The sequence below is a fragment of the Balaenoptera borealis genome (genome assembly GCF_965194805.1).
Source record: "Balaenoptera borealis genome assembly, chromosome: 15".
Lineage (NCBI taxonomy): Eukaryota > Metazoa > Chordata > Mammalia > Artiodactyla > Balaenopteridae > Balaenoptera > Balaenoptera borealis.
Window position 1 is genome coordinate 91,449,594 of NC_138871.1, and position 18,251 is coordinate 91,467,844.

Sequence of the window (18,251 nt, forward strand, 5' to 3'; positions counted from 1 at the left end):
CCCTGGGTGATAGAATGAGTCAATGAGACATTACCTGTGAAAGTTTCTAACAGCCTGTCTCAAACCAGCAGAAGGTGAATGCAATCCAGGGGTTTTTCTGGTAGGTTATCTTTTCACACTATTTACATATCAGTAAAAATAAAGCCATTTTCAGTACCAGAAAGAAAAAATCAACTTTGTTAGTCCTGCAGCACTTCACACAAAATGAAAGGATCAAGGCATCAATGGGCAGACAACCAGGAAGAGCCATCTGCACCAGGAAAATCCACAACCCAGATTTCAGAAAGAAAAGGGCGGAAAGGGAGGCGGGATGAATTGGGAGATTGGGATTGACATGTATACACTAATATGTATACAATAGATAACTAATGAGAACCTGCTGTATGGCACAGGGAACTCCACTGTACAGAAGAAACTAACAGAACATTGTAAAACAGCTATACCCCAATTAAATAAAAAAGAAATGTCCCCAAAGAGTTCAGATACGGAGGGAAAAAATGATCATCAGGCAATATTCCACTAAAAGTACATCAAAACAACTACTGCTTGCCTCTTAGGGGTAAAGAAAAGCAGGACCTTAATGCATTCATTTTATACCAACCAACAGAAAAGAAAGCTTTACACTGGAAAAACAGATAATGTTCTGCCCACAAAAGCAAGAGTTTGAAGTTTAAAGACATAAACGACATCCCCAGGAAAGCTGAGACTTGCGGTGCAGGACGCCCCAGGCAGCTCATCTCCACGAGGTCATGTCCTCATCACCTGAGCGGTGCCTCGGACAGGCGGGCTTTAACTTACAAATGCACACACACAGGCTACATCTGTTTAATCGGAAATGCTCACCTGACCTATTTTTCTTGGTTACACGACCTTCTGTAAGTTATCAGTCCTCTCTGGCCATCAGTTTTGGCATCTGTATTGGGAGATAAGTGGGCCCTTATGGTCCATTCTGCATGTTAACACGTGATTCCATGATTATTTTATTCATTTTGATTTAAAAGGACATTATCTTTTTTTTTTTTTTTAACAATCTCTAGATAAATCCTCATAAGATAAAGACCAATTTTTTTTTTAAATTTTATTTATTTATTTATTTATTTTTGGCTGTGTTGGGTCTTCGTTTCTGTGCGAGGGCTTTCTCCAGTTGCGGCGAGCGGGGTCCACTCTTCATCGCAGTGCGCGGGCCTCTCACTATCGCGGCCTCTCTTGTTGCGGAGCACAGGCTCCAGACGCGCAGGCTCAGTAGTTGTGGCTCATGGGCCTAGTTGCTCCGCGGCATGTGGGATCTTCCCAGACCAGGGCTCGAACCCGTGTCTCCTGCATTGGCAGGCAGATTCTCAACCACTGCACCACCAGGGAAGCCCAAGGACATTATCTTTGACCCACATGGCAATGCAATAATGAATTAAATAAGATCACATACACAAAAGTGATTCAAAGTACAATAAAAATTAAAGGGATACACTGTCAACATTGCTTCTGTTAGGACATTCTTGCTGAAGCTAGACTTTTAATTTAAGCAGTACCTGTTATAATAATTATTTAAGTTCTGCTAAATCAGGATTTGAGCTGCTTTAAATTTACACTTCACTTACTCTTGAAAAATGTTTCCTAAGAAAGTTATAATGTAAAATTGCAGGGGTGTGTTTGGCATTTTATATATACAGTAACCTTTAAATTCTTTAGGGGTGTTTGTAGGTTAAAGGCAGTTAATTACAAAATAGAGACACTCCTAAAATCTCTTCATTTAACCACTCCTTCCAAGTTCCCAGGGGGAACAGACCTAACTTAGTATATTTTGGCCAAAAAGAATGTCAGGAGAAAAACCCCCATCAAAGCTGGTGAGGTCACAGTGCTTTAGAGCTTACAATGTGCTGTTTTCACAGGTGTCACCTCCTGTGGCGGCCCCAGGCTGAACGGCAGGTGTGCAGGGCCCCTTTTGCAGATGAGACCCCTATAAACGACCCTTCCCACAGGAAAGGCACATGGAAGCATCGCTCATCTGAGATGGACTCAGCTCTGCCTGCCTCACATCTGCCACCAGGCAGCTGGACATCTCTCTAGCCAGCGACCTCCTCCTCCTTCATCCAGAAAAGTGGGGCAGAGAGACGAGAGCTTGCTTGGGTACCACATCCCCAGAGCCAGCACCCGCCACACCCATCTGCCCTCCCATGGGGGCCACAGCGGTATCAGTCTCCTCCAGGGGCCTGGATCGTGGTGCTCTCCCAGACTCAGGGTGCCCGCCAGGACGAGCCCACACTCACCATTCCCACTTTCATAATCGGTGGCCAGGACTTTGATGGGAATATAGTTCATTTTCACAGACAGATCAGACAATTTTAGGATGTAAACTAGAAGACAAAGATTTTTCCACTTACATAAACTTACATAAAAAACTCTAAACATATAAAAAGACACTCAGGCTATGTGAATGTCCATCGCATACATTTGGGTACATCTGTCCGTGTTCAGCTTGTGATAAAGTAACAGTCTTGTCACAGGATGGGCCTTTATGTCATGACTTATTTGTTAAGGTATTTAGCATTTTATGAAATACTGAATATAAGTTCAAACACAGATATGTTTTTTATGATCAACTACAATCAGCACTTTCCACCTTAATGCTTCTACAGAACACTCCTCATCAAAATTATAAAACAGACGCAATGGCACTGATAAAGGTGTTACAGATATTACAATGTCTGTCTTTTAAAATGCACATTTTGGTTCAGAAGCTTCGTTCTAAACAGCCCCAAGGAAAACCCCTGCCGTTTCCTGTGAAGGCAGTGGCCTTGCAATGATTCAGCGGTAAACAGCTGGCTCTCAAGTTACATGATCTTAATGCCTGGAAAGCGAATGTCTTGTTTAATTACTATGAACACTGTAGTAGGTCACAAGCTAATTCCACATGATCCACTACCATCATCCACGTGCAGCTCCGAATGTCTAAATAAAATCATTAAGTCTCCACGTCATGCCTTCCACCAGTACTGCCAGCAGAAGAATTTAAAGCAAGTGGTGCGTATTTTTAAGCAAATGCCAAAACGGTTTTTGTTATGAACACTGGAGCTGAAACCTGGTAGTAGGTCAATGTATAGAAAATAACAAAACAGAAAATGGCTGTGAAAATTAGAACATCTAATTGCCATTGTCTTCAGTGTGTTTCTGATTTTTACAGCATTTTATCACTAACAGTATAGACGAAGCACATAAGGAACAATCACGCCGTGATGGATCCAGGACTAGCAATTACAATAATAACCTTCATCACTCATCTGACTGTAACATCTTGGATGTGGAAAGCATGTTAATTTCCGTCGTGTTCCTAGGGCCTGTTGAGTGTGGGGAATAGGAAGGGCACTCAAGAGAGTAGAGGAATATTTTATTCTTTGTCTACTTACATGTAAACTCAACTTGCAGGAAAACTATTGTTAAAAACAAGGCCAATCGAGTGAGTTCCAGGCTCCCTGCGGTCGGTGTGCGCACACCTGGTGCCCGACAGCTCCTGAAAAGGTGACCCTGGGAGTGGCCCTCGGCTGGAACCAAGGTGACTTCTTAGCAGAGGCAGGAGGAGCTGGGTTTGTCAAGCCCCCCCCCCCCCCGCGAGGACAGACTGACTCAGAGGTCATCAGGCCCCGTGTGCGTGCCCTCCCCCTGCTGAAGCTTCACCCCCAGCCCCGTCCTACTCAGAGCAGCTGGACCTAAGTCTTAGTAGACCCTTTTCTCTCATTCTGTGTCTCTCTCAATGCGATCCCTGCAAACAGCGCAAAGTGGGGTCTTGTCAAGTTTCCAGCTTTTTAACTGAACCCTCAGACTTCGCCCTGGAGGTGACTGTCCACATGGTCTGACTTATTTCCACCATGTTTGGTCTTGTTTTCTGTTTGGGCATCTGTTCTCCATCCTTCTGGTTCCTTCTTTCCTGCCATCTTTGGATGAATTGTAAGTATGTGCTAGTTTTCCATTTCATCAATTTAAAAAAAAACTGTTCTAACCATATAGCTTTGTTCTATTTTTAAGTGTTTTCTCTGGATATGGAAACACGCATCTTCCTGTATCACCATCTACAACCAAGCAGCATTGCTTCGTGAACAGTGTAAGAATGTCATCCCTCCGACTCCCTCCTGCCCTTCGTGGTCTCCCATGGGTCACTTCCACATGTCACAGACCCCAAAATACATCACTTTATCTATGTACTATTTTAATTTATATTTATGTTTCATTATGGTTACACAAAGACATTATGAAATAATACATAAATGTGTAATTATATATCTAAATACTACAATGAACATTTTTTTATATCACTCCATTCTAATGATCAAATTCAGAAAATTTATCACTGACACTGACAGAGGTCCTGAGGTTTGACCCAGATTGCAAGAGAGCGAAGTAACCTGCTGGGATTTCACGGATGGTGGTGGAAGACGGGAGACACACTTCTCTCTCTGGTTAGCAGTGTAAGTCAGCACTTGCACGGTCTGTGTGAGGTCCTGGGTTATGTCTTATAACGTGAGGACCCTGTGACAGCACTTACAGTCTGGTGTACTTGGCACCTACACAGGCTAGACAGGCAGGAAGCGAAACAAACATTTCTTTAATGAAATAAAAATGCACAGGATCAAGAAGAAGAAAAAAACAGCTCATTTTGGCAGTATTATTTTTTTAACTTTGAAAATGCCTAATTTTTATCACATATATTTCAGGTGAACTTTTATTGAATTGAAATGACTCACATGATTCAGTTTTACCCTGTTTGTCTTCCTAATTTAGTTTCTTCAACTGAAAATGTACCTTCTAAGAAAATCCATAAAATACATCAATTCAACCTCCGATAACGTGAGAAATGTGATATTATCATTGCCTCCTGGTTTGTATAGAAGATTTACTCGTGGCTGCGGGGTCATGAATGCTGCTTTCACTTGAGGATTTACGGAAACACATCACCTCTACAAAATCCCTCATGGAGTCCACAGCCAGGACCCAGCAGGGCCCAGCAGGGCTCACACAGGCTCGCACAGGCTCACACAGGCTCACACAGGCTCGCACAGGCCCACACAGGCCCACACAGGCCCACACAGGCCCACACAGGCCCACACAGGCCCACACAGGCTCACACAGGCTCACACAGGCCCACACAGGCCCACACAGGCTCACACAGGCTCACAGGCTCACACAGGCTCACACAGGCCCACACAGGCCCACACAGGCCCACACAGGCTCACACAGGCTCACAGGCTCACACAGGCTCACAGGCCCACACAGGCTCACACAGGCTCCCACAGGCTCCCACAGGCCCACACAGGCCCACACAGGGCCACACAGGCCCACACAGGCCCACACAGGGCCACACAGGCCCACACAGGCCCACACAGGCTCACATCCGGACAGGCTATAGTCAGCTTCACCACCCGCGCCGGGCCGCACCTCAGGTCCTGCTGGAAGGACCAGTGGAAACGGCAGCGGGGGCTGAGGTCTGCTCCCCGGACCCTTCAGCTCATCAAAGTGATGTCTGTACGCAAAACCCCAGCCCTCTACTTATAACAGAGAGTCAGAGCATTAAAAACTCGGATCCCAGAAGAAGTAAACATTTCCATGGCATCAGGAGGGCTGCCCTCCAAACACCTTCGAGGAGTTCACTCATAGTAAAGAAGCTGCAGCGGGCACAGACCCGGGTCAGCCTCCAGGAGACGGTGGTTCCCAGGGGGCCAGCAGCAAGGCTGGGGCCGGAGGTGCTGCCCCCTCAGGACCACAGGCTCCGGGGAGCATCTCCTCATCCTGCGTGGCCCCCACATCTGACCACAAGGTCAGCACCAGCGTGTCAGGCACCACATCTGTCCACATCACTGGCCTCACAGTAGGGGGCCCAGAGTGTCAGGGAGGTGGGCGTGCACTGCCCACTGCCACCTATGAGTGAGGGCGCAGCACTTATACACCAGGCAGGCGTCACTAAAGAAGACGTAGGGACCACCTGGCTCCACTCCCCCCTCAGAACCACCACCACCAACACACGCAGACGAGCCCTCTCCCTCCTCGATGAAATAAAGAAATGGCACAGCTAAAGATCACAGCACAGGACGCACTTTCTCAAAATATTGTGAAACTGAGGGAAAAATGAGGAAAGATTCTGACAACTGACATAGAATTCCTCAGACTTGGAACTCTATGTTTCTCTGAATATAAGCACACATTCCTGAAGGGTAATCTGATGACCTGGGGCTTGTAGGCCAACAAAGTGTGGGTTAAACCCCTGTAAGGATGAGCTTCAGTGCAGTGCCGGAGAGCAAGAGGGGGCATGGGGATGTGGACAACTGGAGGGGGGATGGGGAGGGGAAGGAGGGGAGGGAGAGAGGAGGGAGGGGGAGGGGGGAGGGGGAGGGGTAGTGGGGGAAGGGTGGAGGGAGGAGGGAAGGGAGAGCTGAGGGAGGGGGAGGGGAGGGAGGTGGGAGGAAGGGGAGAGGAGGGAGGGGGAGGGGAAGTAGGGGGGAGGGAGGAGGGGGAGTGGGGGAGGGGGAAGGGACAGAGGAGGGGAGGAGGTCAAAGGGTCAAAATCACTCAGATTGTGTCCTTTTCACATACTCTACAGTGGAAAATGAGCCAAAAAAGATACATAAAATCTCCTCTCCTTCAAAGTTAAGCAATCTGCTTCCGAATTACCACAGATCAATGTTGTAAAAATCACAGTGGAAATGTACTTTGAATGGATAATGAAGTTACAACTCTTTGAAATGTGTTTCAAAGAAAATTTACATCTTTTAATGCATTATTTATTTTTAAAAAGCTGTTGAAAATCAATGATCTAATCTCAGGGCAGCCAAAGGCCTGTTTGTGTAAATAAAGTTTTATTGGAATAGCCACACCCACCCGGTTACTCCTGTTCACCACTGTTTTCATGCAAGTATTACTACATGTTTTAAAAGCTGAATTCACTATTAAAAATCTTTCACAAAGTAAACTCTAGGCCTATATAGCTTCAGCAGTTAATTCCACATATTTCAGGAAAAAATAATGCTATTATACAAACTCTTCCAGAAAAACAAAAAAGGAACACCATTTAACTCATTTATAACCCCAACCTAAGCTAGTTCTAAAACACGGTAAGGTTATAGTAAAGTAAATTTACTTACCAAACAGCCTCTTGAACATAAATGTAAACATCCTAAAGAAAATATTACCAAATTGAATCCAGAAAAATATAAAAAAAGGAAAATACTTTTTGAACAAGTGAATCAAGGAAGGGAATGTAGTTTCTCATCTGAAAGTAACTGTCCCTCCATGTACAGTTACCTATCTCTGCGTAATAAAACACCCAACACCTCACAGCTTCTGGGATCTGGATGTGGGTCCCCTGCGCCCGCGGTCAGCCATGGGGGCAGCACTCAGGTGGGAGTGGGCTCCAGGTGACAGGTCGGCCGCCACCCGCTCCTGTGCTGCCGGCCGGGGGCTCCCCGTCTGGGCCCCGGGGCCTCTCCAGCTGGCCATTCACAACACAGCATCCCCCAGAAAGCGTGATCCGAGACAGAAAGGACCTGCCTCCAAGAAGGAGCGGGGTTTCTGTAACTGAGTATCGTCACATCAGCCCAACGCTATGGACACGCAGACTAGCCCTGGATAGAAGTGGGACAGGACCACACAGGGCAGGCGGACAGGGCTCCTGGGAGGCACCCCATCACAGGCTCAGAACACGGAGACACTCCTGTGACCGTGAGCAAGTCTCAAAAAGCCATTTGATAAAAGTCATTCTCAACGAAGCCTTTTAATAAAAGGTACTTTCCCTGGCCTTGCGGAAAACCTCTAAGAAAGACTCAGAGCATCTGTGGCCCTCAGTGTTGAATCTGGAGAACTTCCTCCTGGGGACTGAGACACAGATGCCCACCCCGCCACCTCCCCACAGCCACGCCCTGCAGCTCCCAGCCAGCAGCTGCCTTTGTACACTTACAAGGCCTGAAGGTTGGAAAGGAAAAAACAAAGCATTTTTCCACAGATGCCATTACTGAGCACAGAGATAATCTTAAAGTATGAAAATAGATAAATGATTAGTCATGGCATTAATAAAGGTATCAGTTAACGGTATACTATGTCAATATTTTGAAAGTACATGTCAACACATCAGCAGCAAGTATAACAACTGAAAGATATAAGAAGATACAACTTACAGCAGCATTAAAAGTCACCAATACCCACAGGGAGATCAGCTTGGTGCTTTGTGACCACCTAGAGGGGTGGGATAGGGAGGGTGGGAGGGAGACGCAAGAGGGAGGAGATATGGGGATATATGTATACGTATAGCTGATTCACTCTGTTATACAGCAGAAACTAACACAACAATGTAAAGCAATTATACTCCAATAAAGATGTTAACAAAAAAAGTCACCAATACCTAGAAATCAATTTAATAAAAGACGTACAAGGTTTTAGGGCTTCCCTGGTGGCGCAGTGGTTAGGAATCCGCCTGCCAGTGCAGGGACATGGGTTTGAGCCCTGGTCTGGGAAGATCCCACATGCCGCGGAGCAATTAAGTCCGTGCGCCACAGCTACTGAGCCTGCGCTGTAGAGCCCGCGAGCCACAACTACTGAGCCCGTGTGCCACAACTACTGAAGCCTGTGCGCCTAGAGCCCGTGCTCCACAACAAGAGAAGCCACCACAATGAGAAGCCCGTTCACCGCAACAAAGAGCAGCCCCTGCTCGTCGCAACTAGAGAAAGCCCGCGCGCAGCAACGAAGACCCAATGCAGCCAAAAAAAAAAAAAGATGTCCAAGGTCTCTAAAAATTTTAAAAACGTTATTAACAGGATATAAGGAGACCTAAATGTCATAGAATAGATCGTGCTCGTGAAGTGGATGAATTAATATCGTCAAGTTGTCACTTCTCCCCAGATTAATCTAAGATTCAAAACAATAGAAAATCATAACCTCAGCAAGCTTCTAGAAATTGATAAAGTGATTCTGAATTTTAAATGGAAATACAAGACTCAAGTGCAGTCAAGGCAATCTTGGAAAAGAGAAACAAAGCTTAAGACGTACACAGTCGGATATCAAGAACTATTACAAGAGCAAACGGGGCATTTGCTCAAGGAAAATAGCTCAATGGGAAAGAGAGAATCCAGGATCCAGAAAGAGATACACACACACATGATCACATCATGGGCCATGAACGTGGCCCTGCAGTGAGGTCTGGAAAGAATCATCTTTGCTACACACAGAAAAGTGAACCTGGAACCCTGCTTCACAGCATACAAAAAAAAAAAAAAAAATTCTGATTGGACTTAAGATCTAAACGAAAGGCAAATAATAAAATGTTTAAAAGAAAACAAATGAAAATATCTTCATGAACGTGGAGTAAAGTTTATTTCAACATCATGCAAAAAGTTATACCCATAAATTAGAAATTGATAAAGTATTCTGCATTAAAATCGAGAAATTCTGTTCAATAAAAGATATTATTAAGAGAGCAAAAAGGAACCCACAGAGTGAGAGATTTTGGCATCACATATGTTTGATAAAGACTCAGATGCAGAACATATAAAGAACTCCAAAATCAGGAAGAATAATACTAATTCTGTGAATGTGTAATAGAGCAGCTGGTTACAGCTCCTCCAGTAAACATCATTTTGTTTACCTTCGCTTACCATGAGACAGGAGAAAAATGGCATAAAAATTCAATGGCATTAACAATATTCACAGATGGTATTCATATCCACAAATAAAACCAAAGACTCTATAGACATATTAGAAATCATGAACATCTAGCAATACAGTTGGATAAAGTTGCAATCTATCAATATGATTCATGTATTTATACAATAGAACCAGGAGAAAAAAATTAAGAATATAATCTTTCTTCCCCGAATCCATTAGATACCCATGAATATACAAAACATCTTGAAGTCTTCAAAGGAGAAAATTTAATCCTTTATTGAAAGACATTAAAGAAATACTGATTAAATAGAGAAATGCCTGTAGATGGGAAAACTGTCCCCAAATCGGTCTATGCAGTCACTGTATTCCAACCAGAATCTGAATCAGTTTGGACCTTGACAAAAAGACGTTGATTAAAAGGAAAACAAGGCCAAGAAGAGTTAGAGCATCACTAGAAAAAGAAGTGGTGGGACCCTCCCCCTGTCAAATACCAGTAACTGAAGTTTGCCACTGGGTCTAACATGGATTTCTGTTCATAATTTAGCATCTGTGAAATCAAGGTGTATATTACAATGGATGTTCTTTGTGGTACAAAAAATAACGGGGTATGTTGATGTTAATTGCATCTTATAATTGAAGGATACGGCATTACCAAGTTATAACAATTAAAACTGTGGAAAAAATGATACAGGGTTTGAAGAAAACGACCAGAAGAACAGAGGAGCGCCCAGAGTCCCTCTGAACATGGAGACTGGATGTCGGCAGGCACTGCTGATGGTGAGGAACCAAAATACAGGATGCTGGGACAACAGATTAACTCCAAGAGGAAACTGTACGTTCGACCTTTATTTATGCCGCGTGCGTTAAAGATGAAATTGAAAACTTGAAATAAATATCTTCTGGACGGTTGGGACTCAGGAAGTTTTTCCTAACAAGGCACAAAACCCAAAACTAAGTGGGGAAAAACTGTTGCATACACTACGGTTAAATGTTCTTTCATCCAAGGACCCCGCTGACGGTGACACAAACCAACCCTGGGCAGAGGGACCGTGACCCAGGAGAGAACTCAGCCTGGAACACAGGGCACAGGTGGGCAGGTTTGCGGGACCAACGCAGGAAGCTCACCCCGACTGCCTCCCAGGATTCACCTGACAACAGATGCTCACTTTTGTTTCTGAAAGCCTCTGAGTTTAAATTAACAGCAGTTTCTGCTGAAAATCCACCCACTCGCTTGACTGAAAGTCGACAGAAAAAGCGAAGCGAACACGAAGCAAACGCAGAAACCAAACGCTCGTTTGCGGGCACACCCGTGCTCAGTCCCACAGGCCTACTTCTGCAGCACAGAGAACGTCAAAGTCAAGGGCGGCAGGATGAGGAGAGCGCAGTTATTCCACTGCCTACACTATCACTCTTTCCAGCCTCCTCGGAAACGATGGTTTCCATCACTTCTTGTGAACTGAGACATGCCATCAGGTACGATATTAATTTCAAAGAAAATCTCTAAATTATTTTAATCTGGAACACAAAAAGGGAAATTCATGTTCTAGGAAACAACGGTTCCCTATCACCGATAGACTCGTGTGATCCGTGGACCCACCCCGACTTCGGCAACGGCCGATAGAAACCCCATACGGAGCCCCTGCACTTCTCTGAGCTGTAGGACCAAAGAGCCCTCGGGGCCGCCCCAGGAGCCACAGGGAAAAGGCTGGGCTGACGGGGTTGGCAGGGCTGGGGGCCAAGTTTTTGAAGAAGGAGAGCAGAGAGGAAAGCTGAGGCCAGAAGCTCAGGAGAGGGCGCTGGGGGGGTCCCGGCTGAGCTTCGGAAACCACTGCCCCCGGGCCCCCCCGCCAGAGAGCCTGGCCTCACAGGCAGGGGTGAAGGGTCTGCAGACTCCCTGGGTGACTCTACTGGGCAGGAAGGTCTGAGAACGACCCCGCTGGAAACTGAGGATGAGGAGGCGGCCAGAGGTCCCCCGAGGGGGCTGGAGATGAAAAGCAGGAGGGGGGTGGCCACCGCGGGCATGGGGTCTGCACGAGGGCCCCCGGGGCAGGTCGGGGCTGACTGAAACGCCCTCATTTCCTCCGTGACACGCCCTCCATCCACCTGCTGGCTCAGATCCAGACAGCCCCCCACGCGGCCGGACGGGCCGCAGGGCTGAGCGGCAGGTGCCCCCCAGTGGTCTGCGCGAGGTCGCGGGAGACCTGAACACGAGCCCGGTCCTTCCGCAGGAAGAGTGATGCCCAGAGACACGGCTGCACAGTGGTGGGGAGAAGCAGGGCTTATATTTTCCCATAATCCAGGAAAAAGGTCATGTGGTCATATTAAGTATTTTAATCTTCTGTTTGAAAATTTGTTTAGGGCCAAACTTTGATCAGTGACACTGACCTTGTAACTGCCACTCAGATGTCTGCTTGATTCCATCATCCCAGTGAATTTATAGCCATCAAAGAAACAAGCAAGATCTGTCAATAATGACCTACTTAGGATGCACTTTTTGAGGGGGAAAAAGGTAGGACTCCATGCTGTTGAATGATTTCTAATTCTGCAAAAATAGACTGCTATAATGAGCCCCAAAGATCAAAAGACTCTTACCAAAATGGCATAACATTTGAATAACTTGGATTTGACACACAAAAAGCATTTCAACGTTATTTAAAATAGATATCTACTTCCTTAAACTGTATTTTAAAATGAAGTCTAATTGTGAGAAAAATCTTAGGAAAAAGAGACGTGTATACACATATAAAAGTCATAAAAGACATTAGAACAATCACAACAAAATAAATGAATCGCCGTTTCTCACTCAGATTCAGCGGTCAGTCCCTCAGACACTGTTCCCGAAGTTGTCCAAACAGGTCTTTGTGTATTTTAAGAGGGGATTTATCTCCGCGTCCAAAAGTGGCAGTGAAGACTCTCGTTACCGCGTTAGAGACTGGCGCTTTCAGCAAGGGGTCTGCACCGGCTTCTGCACGCGTTACAGGAACTTATGGATTTGCAAAGAGGAGCGGACTGTCAAGGTGAATAGTCTGAGTAAAGACTTCATTCTGCAAAAAGGTACGAACATACAAATACGGGCTCATGTGGGAAGAGCAAACAGCCGGTGGAAATGGAGAAAAAGCTCAACGTGTCTAAATGTTTCACGTGTGCCCTGCATTTCAGTGGAGATGTCCTTCACATTTGACTCTGAAAATAAATCAGGTACACGCTTCTCACTTTAAATAACAAAAACCTTAGTTACTGAATTTAGCAGGGTCCTCGCGGCATCAACTCAAACATTCGGTAAACCTGTTACAAAGCAAACTTGAGTTGCACGTGTCAAAACCATCATACAGCTGAGACATTTAATAACCGAGTTCTTCAGAAGACAGATCCTCCTGCATAATAACGAAGACCCATCTTTACTATACTGAATTTCTTTACATTTTAACTCACAATATCACAAAAGAAAATGGCACAAATGCCTAGCCTGGACGCTACTAAACGTGAGCACGAGAATGGCTGATGGGAAGGACCCGCTCCACGGAGCACTGCGGTCAAGGGCAGGGCAGCACGTGACTTCCTCCAAGGGAAGGGTTTCCAGGAAGATGCTTGAGAAGTCGCCATCTATTTCAGATGCAGAATCAGCCGTGCCCCAACTGCTTTTTGTGCCACAATAATGTGTCTGTTGTATTTTTTCCAATCTGGTAATAGAAACTTACAGATTCACTCTGTGAGAATGTAGTTACAAAAGAAACAATCTTGCCTAAGTTTTCTAAGGGAAATAAATAATGCACAAATATCCTTACAGTAAGATGATAACAGCTCCCTTTGTAAAGGTTTTGATGACTGGATCGATCCTGATTTTTATATATATATATATAAAATATATATATTTGTATATATATACACACAAATCGATCCTGAGGCCCTGGATATTTTTGTAAAGATGATAAAATGTCTCCAAGGATAAGGGAGAAACTCTGACACAAACACAAGGAAAGACTGTGTGACCCCTGATGCCTTAACTCCTCAGACACGAGGAAGGACACACCTGAGGCAGCAGATCCAGCCTTCAGATACAGCATCTGAACACCAGCAGCGATTTTAACAAACTCTTAAATGACTGACGTAACTGAAATTTTGTAACTGTCAAAGGAGGGAGAGATGCAGGACAGAAGCGCCTCGCGGAGGAGCGGACGGCGTCTGCCCAGCAGGGGCCCGAGGTGTCTGCGCAGAACACGGGGATGAACCCCGCACAGCAGCCCCCCGACTCTCCACCAACACATCCCTGCTCACTTCCGGGAAGAGACCGACTACCTGCGACCTTTCCAGCGTTACAACTGTCTTCATCCTCCTGTTGAAAATCTTCTGCTTTGCACCTTTGTGAGGATTCACCTGCTCTATTTTTATTCAATTTATTTAAATTAAAAAACACCAAGTTCACCCACTTCTCCCCCCACCCCCGCCCCGCCTCTCGCGGACACCACTCTGTTCTCTGTATCTATGAGTGTGTATTTGGTTTTAGTTTTTTTAGATCCCATGTGTAAGAGAGATCTCGCGGAAAACACTTTCTCTGGCTGACTCACTTCGCTGCACACAACGCTAAACAAAGGCGCGCTTCACGGGTGAGGAGTTTTATTGGCACATAGGACGGCCGTTCATTCACTCTCCATCCAAAGCGGCTGCTGGGCCCCTGCAGGAGCCGGATGGCATCCCTGCCTCAGAGGCCACACAGCGGCAAATACTTACTATCCGGCCCTGTGCTGGAAAGGTTTGCCAACCCCTGCCCTAAACAGCTGCCACTAGCGCAAACCACGTGCTACCTTTCCCACATCACCGGCTACCCGTTCGCACACCGACTGCCGAGAGCACCTTCTGGGTCTGGTCGGGAAGCAGAGGTCGTGGGGCTGAGATGCAGCTACACCTCGGACGCTGTGCGGCGGGCACAGTGACGGGGGCTCCCCAGGGAACCGCTGACACTGAGCCCGCTGGCCCCACAGCACCGTCACCAGAGCTGCCTGGGTGACGTGGGTCACCCGAGTGGCGCTGTCCACAGGTGGGAGGGTCACTGGGGTCGGGGCCGTCGGTCTGACGGCTTGTCCCGTGAGGCCGACCCTTCGAGTGGCCGTCGGATTGGGGGCACGACCCACCGTTCAAACTTTCAGATTTATGATGCCACGAACATTCTAACAGTAACTTACTACCTACCTGAGACATAAATTTATATTTTATACTTTAACAAAACATTGTGTTTAACAAAAAAATTGAAGCTGTTTAATCTCCGTGTTCCAAAACAAAGACTCAACACCATCTATGTGCACTTTCTGACTGCAGAGAACTGCTTTAAAAAACACATTTCCCACCGTCCAGATGCACACCCAGCACGCCCCGGCAAGTCACCCAATTTAAAGTACCTCTTGCTGTTTAAATGGAGAAGAACATTCCAGGAGTGAGACTGGTCCCCCTCCCCATCCCCGGGGCGGGGGGGGGCTCCTGAGGGGAGGACGCCCCCCGGGCCAAGCGACCATCCAGGCTCCGAACTTCAAGCCGCCTTCCTCAGTCCAAGCGGACAAGCAAGGTGAACCCCGCCCAACGCCCACCTGTGCAACAGGGCAGGCGGCAGAAGCAAGGAAAGCGAATCGCGTCGTCACTGGTAGTGGCTTAGACATAAAGTGACACAGTAAACCTGCCACCGCAGTCCGAGCTCAGGCGGTGGCGGCAGCAGACAGACAGGGCCACCCATTGCCCCGCCGACCCAGCTGGCCCCCAGCCTCCCCCCAGCCCGGGCTCCTCCTCTAGTTTCCTCTCTTCCTAAAGGAAACCTTGACTGTGCAGGTGCCCTGGCGGCTCGCTCTGCAGGCCTATTTCCACCTCCATGGCGATGAGATGCGCTTCGTCAAGCCCAGACTCTGGCGGGCAGGTGGGACCCGAGGGTGGGAAGCGCAGGCCAGGAGGGAGGAGGGTGTGTGGCCCTCGCACGGCGGGGAAACGGCTCCCCACGCACGCACCCTGCGCTGATCTAAACACGCCGGAGCTGCCCCACGTTCCAGACACACGGTGCGACACACGTGCGTGAACGCGGCCCTGTCCCCCAGGCCCGAGCCAGGGCCACCGCCCGCCCCTTCCCGCTCAGGGGGTCTGGTGTGACCCTGGGTCCTAGGAGGGTGAGCTGCCTGATCGAACTGGGTCATTGTGCAGGTAAGTCCCTCCCAGACACTCAGGGGTCTTTCTCCTGGGCCAGTGGGGACCTGGGCCACATCACGGAAACTGGGGTTACAGCCTGAAGGACGCTGTCGGCCAGGACCCACCTGCTCTGACTCAGCAGCCTTTAGCTGACGCTTCTCCACTGAACTGGCTGTTTGCTCTGCAAAAACTCGGTCTGTTCATTTGTAAAATCAGAACTGAACCTAGGAAGGAAATCTAATGTGCGTTTTTCTTACTTGAAGGAAAGGAATAACATTTTCCAGATTAACATCATTACAATTCCTGACTTGAAGTGCTGATAATGTGAGCTAATATAATGTCATGAAAAATGGCTTTCTTTCTTTTGGAGACACTGTCTTAGTTACGAACCTTTGCTATATTTAGAAGCAAGCACTTGTCACTAAATTTCTATACAGTTTCTTTAATTTCTTTGGGAAAATTTACATGAGAAAATCCAGCTAATTTTCAAGACTGATATTATCATACCTCTCAGGACACTGAATTAGAGAACTTCATGTTAGACATTTTTCCCCCTTAACTTTCAATAAACCGTTTAAATAGTTCACTGTGCCCACATGGTAGTAACCACACATACTTCATTTCACTAGTTTACTTTAAAAATAAAATTCAATATCCCAGGGCACTGACTGTAACACTTGTAGTCTTGGGCTTTTCCTTCACGTAATATCATGCTTCTTACTAGAGAACTCACTCTTTCTTAACAAAAATTATGGACAGAAATCGGATGTAAGATATGAAATGAACATACTAGCTTTTCTTCTCCAAATACATGTAATTCAAGTACAAAGGACAAATATAGAATCAATGCCAAAATTATTTCATTGTGCCAGCTAATTATATAAACATGGGGGCGGGGTTGGATACCCCCAAACTCCCCATGTTCTAGAAATGATTGCCCAAACCATTCCCAACATCCTGAAAGCTTGTTCTGTGTGATGTAAATAAAACTCCTATGAGACAGTATACAACAAAAAATCATATGGTCTGTGGGAGGGAGGGAGACGCAAGAGGGAAGAGATATGGGAACATATGTATATGTATAACTGATTCACTTTGTTATAAAGCAGAAACTAACACACCATTGTAAAGCAATTATACTCCAATAAAGATGTTAAAAAAAAGAAAAAAAAAGAAAAAAAATCATATGGTCTAAATTCAAAGGAATTTATTAATTATGTATGACTATGTGTCAGCAAATCACCAAAATTTTGAATTCCAAAAATGGGTTTTGCCTGATTCATTATCATTTAGTATTAAAAACTGTGGTTCAGTAGAATTCAAGAGATAGCAAATTTTGAACATTTTTTTAAGTAGAGACCAATTACTACCTAATGCAAATTGAAGTTTTAATGGCAAGTTTTGGAACCACTTCACTGTACTTTATCGCTTATAATGTTATGATATAAATTAAATCATTGCTCAATTAATCGTCCAGAGATAATACTGTAATGAAATTTATTAATTCCTTAATGGTACACTAAACATAATCACCAACTCTAAAATGTGTGCTTCGACTTGGTAGCACAGAGCAGACTTTTCATACCAGAAAATATATTTGGCAGAGAACACAGGCTGACAGCAAAAGCCACCTTGGGGAAGTTCTTACCGAGATTCCCTGGAAGATGACGGATTTCCATCACCTCTGTGGTCCGTGCTCCACAGCGGCCTTACAAGAAGCAGGAATTCCCTGCTGTCTGATGCAACGGAAGTGAATTAGCCATCAGAATCCTCAGATGATACTTTCTATAATGACATTTATCATCAGAGCCATGTTTGGTCAACATTTAATTAAATGATAGTATCATAGCAATGCTACCATAGATATGGGAAAACTCCTTTCCACAATGAAGTTAGAGAATTAATCTCAGATTCCCACTGGAAAACCGTAGCTTTTAAAATTTAAATTGATAGACATCTTTCAAAAACTTTAGAGGTTAACAAGGAGAGCAGGTAAAATTACCCACAGCCCACATCTGAAGCGTAACTAGGAGACAGATAATAATGTAAACTTACATTTGCATGGGAAGATGAAAATACACACATTCAGCCAGAAGCACAAACCCCGTGCCCACACCTGAAAAGCCGTGTATCAAAGCTCTGACTCATAAACACATAAACATGTGACCACAGTCCCATTGGTGAACCCCTGAAGGAAATAAATCGTTCGGCTAAGTGCAAACCCTACTAGCCCAGGGAAAGAAACTCGAATCCCCTAACAAACTATGCATTTATTATTTGACCCTGCCACACCTCCTTTAGGATTCTAACTTCAAGATGCCCGTCACCTACAGAAAACAACATATGCACAGAGATACTGACTGCAACACTGTCTGCATTTGCAAAAGCCTGGGAAGAATACAAGTGTCTATTAATAGGGGGCTGGACGAACACATACACTGTACCGTCACGCA

At 45.8% G+C, this 18,251-nt stretch overlaps 1 protein-coding gene across 17 annotated transcripts in view; it reads right to left on the bottom strand.

Annotated features, from left to right (window-relative positions):
• Nucleotides 1-18,251, bottom strand: part of SNTG2 (syntrophin gamma 2) — a 221,886-nt gene that overhangs the window by 146,628 nt on the left and 57,007 nt on the right. Inside the window, exon 1 of one of the 17 annotated variants that reach the window (XM_082356511.1) lies at nt 12,440-13,490. The exons of the other annotated variants lie outside the window; for them this stretch is intronic. The gene's annotated coding sequence lies outside the window, so the exon portion shown is untranslated. Of the gene's footprint in view, nt 1-12,439; nt 13,491-18,251 lie in introns of those variants that run through there. 17 annotated transcript variants of the gene reach the window in all.